This window comes from Brassica oleracea, chromosome C5 (genome assembly GCF_000695525.1).
Source record: "Brassica oleracea var. oleracea cultivar TO1000 chromosome C5, BOL, whole genome shotgun sequence".
NCBI lineage: Eukaryota > Viridiplantae > Streptophyta > Magnoliopsida > Brassicales > Brassicaceae > Brassica > Brassica oleracea.
Window position 1 is genome coordinate 20936170 of NC_027752.1, and position 4604 is coordinate 20940773.

The following is a 4604-nucleotide window of genomic DNA, read 5'->3' on the forward strand; positions in this document are numbered from 1 at the left end:
ATTTCTAAATTAATTTTATAAAAATCTTCTTAATTTTTTTAATTTTTTTTGGAATTTTAAAGATCTTATTAAGTTTTTAGAGAATTTTTTATATTTAATATGTACAAAATAAAAGTAAACATGTTAGTAAATACATTGAAAGTGCCAGTAGCCCAGTGGTAAAATACCTTGTCATTTGACCAACCAACCTGGGTTCGAATCCAGGGGTCTACATATTTTTAATTTCAAATCATGTAAAACGACGTCGTTTCATCTCATTTGAAAACGGCGTCGTTTCACAAAACGCCAACAATAAACGACGTCAAATATTTCTGTTAAATTTGTTGACGGCGTGCTAAATTGGCAAGTCAGCGAAAATATTGTTAATTAATTCAAAAGTCAATGAAAGTTTGGTGTTTTTTTGGTTAACCCAAAAATTCATGTTTCTTTTGGCAATTCGTGCAAAGTTGAGGTTTTTTTTTTGCCGAATTCTCATTTTATATTCATATAATATATCTAGTGATAATAAAGAAGAAGGTGTATTAGTTTGGTGAAAAGACGCATTAGTATCCATCTTATTAGTAATTTTAATTATTCCAGAATCAGAAAAATATGAATGTCAAACTTTTAATTTTTAAGAAGTAAAAAACAAAATATTGTTTTGATTCTAACTTAACAATGTTTAAAACATTGGCAATTAAGTGTTTATTGTTTATCCAACACGTAAGATGGTTGCACTGACTCTTATCATGTCTTATTATTCAACACGTTACTACTTACTACAAACAACTCAAATAATAGAAAAGTTTGCTACAATATTTTGATTTAAGCGTTGTGTTTGCTATGCAATGAGAACTAATAGAGAAAACTTGCTTGGACGCATTAAGCTGGAGCTTATTTTGAAATAGAAGTTTAGGTCTTAAAGTCCCCCATCTAATAAGATAGAAACGATCATTATCCTTGGTTTCAGAAACACCTAAGAACAGTCTTGCAGACTATTACTGTTTTCTTTTTTCTTCTTTGGCACTTGGAAGATCTTTATTGTATATTGACTAAGGATCAAGCCTTCTATAGTATAGTTTGTGACATAAGTAACCAGTGGTTGGTATAGATTCTCTGCGTTGATCAGCAGGAGAAAAAACTCGCCAACTCCAGCCTTTATTTCCAAGATCTTTCATTTGGAACTGGAGAACACATGATCCATGGATTGTATTAAGATCATGCATATTATTTTTCCTTAATTATACTTGCATCCTTCATGTCTTTTGTTCATTCGTAAGGATTTAGTGGTTTCTCGAAACAATAAGTACTACGCCCTTTTATAGTATGTTTTAGAACTTTTTAAAAAATTATCTATGCAAACTGTATACTCCTTATTTTTTTTTTTATGAATGTTTGTAACATGCAGCAGTCTTTTCTATTGATTGGATTTTTTTGTAGGTATTACTTCACTGTAGAAACTTTATCACGTATGGCTTCATAATTTCAACGCTTTTAACCAAAATTAAAGTCTTAATAAAGAAAACATATGCAATTGCTTAATAGAAGAACAACATTGTAATCTGTATCACAATTCACACTATTAGTATATATTTCGTGGTAATTTAATATCTGATCTCGTAACAATAGTAGACGGATACTAATCGCAGTTTATGGAAAATGATGTTGGTTTGAGCTAAGTTTTGGACTTTTAATACAAAGATTTCTAACGTTGATAAGGAAGAATTATCCATCTTTATAATATTATCTGAAAAATTATGACAGTTAAATATAGAGATATCATTAATGAATTAAAAATTCATTTAAATACCAGTACTAATTTTTAATTTAATAATTTATTTTAATTAGATTTTAAGTTTAGTTTCCATTTTATTTTTTCTAAGAACATTTATTATACTAATAAAATTGGTTTTTCTCCCTTCTTAGAGTGCCACATCATCAGTTAGAAGGGGGCAAATGCTGACACGTCAGCTTCTCTATCTGAAAACGCAAATGTTTCGTCTCTTCGAGAATTTCTTAATGGGCCAGTTATTATAGCTACTACACGACACTAAACTTAGTCTCAACGTTATAATTGCATGTTTGACCATTTTGAAAACGATGGGCTACTAGGTGAATTTAATTATAACGAGAAGCCCATCTACGTTCTGTAGTCTTATTCTTCCTGAACCTTTTGTTGTCTAACCGAAGAAGAACGCAGGGCGACGATTGAAAATTTTTTCCTTCGATTTTCAAAGACAAGTAACGCCTTCCTATAGCATTCAATTGCTCCCTGTAATGATTGCAATAACAACCATTAAACCACTCTCTCCACTCCTTCGTATTGATTTCATTATACATCCATGGTAACGCCAGAATGTCTAAAACCTAGGGTTATAAATACGCTGGAGGCAGGACATGTCAATCATCTCTCCCAACAAAACATTCTAAACTTTCGAATCCAAGCTCACCTACCTCTGATGGCCACCTCACGTATCATTCTCAATAATTAGAAAGCCGGGCGTTTCTCTAACAAAGCGAAGATCCGTATGCTCTGATTCTGGGAAGCCCGTAATGTCAAGAAATGAGGTATAAAAAGTGGGATTCAATCCGCTGACATATGAGGTATTTGCTCTCCACTGCGATGTTAGTATATCAATCCACCCAATTGGTTAATCTAAAGTTTGTCACCAAGGTCAACAATTTACTTTCATTCTTTGCCGTTTGTATATTATGAGTTAAACAAGTGAAGGGATATGATCAACTCATTCAGTTTTGATTATAATGTATATTAAGAACTTTAGTGCATTTCAGCAAAAGTTGACTATGGAAGATCAAAACAAGCCCTTCACTACAACCAGAGGCCATGCCGGCCAGATTGTGGGAAGAAAAAACTCAGGTCCTAAGATAAAGAATTCTTCGTTACGTTGCAGTATCTATATCTGTTTTTCTTTATCATATCACCATCAACTAACTTGAGTCTATATGTTCAGAAAAAGTAAGAATGAGGAAAAAGAAGGGCTCACTGGTTACTGGTACTTTCCACAACCAGATCTTCCAGAAATAATACTCGCCCAAGAATACTTTGATAGCAGCCGAGCTTCTTAGCCGGAGGTACTAAGTTATGGGTCTTGAAATGTATCAACTTTTCTGTTTTGGATCAATAAAATTTATTCCATTTTTGCAGATAATGTTTCAGTCATTGGCCAAAGATGGAACTATCCAAGTAATGAAAAAATCATAGACTTTGTTCAGGAAACTATATGCTATGCTAATCAGATAAATACATAATTTAGTTTCATGCGAGGCATTTTTAAAACTTCATTGATAACATATTTCAGGCTTACCTTACTGTAAAATGATTTTAGCTACTGTGTGATATATGTTACAGATAACCGATCATGTGGAGATTGAGATAAGGGTTATGAGTGTTGTCTACGAATCTCAGAGATAGCTTGAGCAGAACGTAAGGGGGAAAATCAAATATTCACGGCTCTTCATCAGCCAGGAATGGCAAATACGACCGGTCTTTTTCCTGATTCAGCCCACTGATGTATGTTTGGGTGATTGCAAAATTACCAGTGTAAACATTTCAATTGACCCCACGTATTGTATGTTTTTGGTTTCCATATTTGTGATCGTGCAGTTGAAGACCATTAAAAAAATTACCATTGTAAACATTTCAATTGACCCCACATATTATGTTTTCCCACTTGAAACAAATGAACTCGGTATAGTTGCCACATGAGAAAATAATTTCAAATTCAGACCTCTCTATTGTGTAGATGTTATTGAACTTACGTATATAAGAAAATCAAATTTGTAATCGACTATCAAATGTTTGGAAAGAAACAAAACGTTTTATATTTTAGATTTCTATCGTATTCATTTAAGTCAACTTATTATTCCCACCCAAACATATTTCGTGGAATCAATCCCAAATTAACATCAACCTCATGATCCTCTAAGAAATAGTAACCTCTTTGGATGTTTTTAATATATTCTTCACACAACTATTTAATATTCACAAATTATGTCCTCAAGAAATGATAATATATAGTCCATACCTTGATTCTTCAAGACTTCCGTAATGAGGAGTTTGGAATCAAACGTTTAGGTAAAAAGTGCTCCACAATATAAATTATACCCATCCAGAACTTTCAACAATACACAACACATGTTGATAAGGCTAGATGCTAAGATGAGACGACAATCACCAATCACACGGGGTCCAAAATTCATGCGACACCAACAGAAATAACATATAAGTAGAGATGTAAATCAGCATGATATCCATAACTGTAAGAATATCTATATATTTAAATAATATGGCTACATAAACACACCAAAGAACATAATTCAGATCCAAGAACGATCACATTTAACTAATAAAACTAAATCTGTGAACAAAGATATTTTCATAACTTAAACTGTCATGTATTTATATGACCACCGTCGTACAACGTAGTGGGACATTATCGCAATAAAATGGAAGTGATAATAATCACCCGAATAATAGAATCAGGAAGGCTGTAGGAAGCTGAAATCATGCTTAATGAAGATAACTAAATCAAATCACCAATCTAAAGAGACACACTAAATGCCCGAAAAAAGTGAAAAGCTGAAGTAATATAAGATCTATAGTC

The 4604-nt window shown here is 32.5% G+C and overlaps 1 long non-coding RNA gene across 4 annotated transcripts in view; it reads left to right on the plus strand.

Moving 5' to 3' along the window:
* LOC106295573 overlaps positions 1-3833 on the plus strand; it is a 5914-nt gene extending 2081 nt beyond the window's left edge. For 2 of the 4 annotated variants that reach the window (XR_001261020.1, XR_001261021.1), the window contains 3 exons: positions 1906-2857; positions 2952-3072; positions 3146-3190. This is a non-coding gene — a long non-coding RNA (uncharacterized LOC106295573). Of the gene's footprint in view, positions 1-1905; positions 2858-2951; positions 3073-3145; positions 3191-3349 lie in introns of those variants that run through there. The other 2 variants (XR_001261022.1, XR_001261023.1) reach the window with 2 other exon arrangements.
* The last annotated feature ends 771 nt before the right edge of the window (positions 3834-4604 follow it).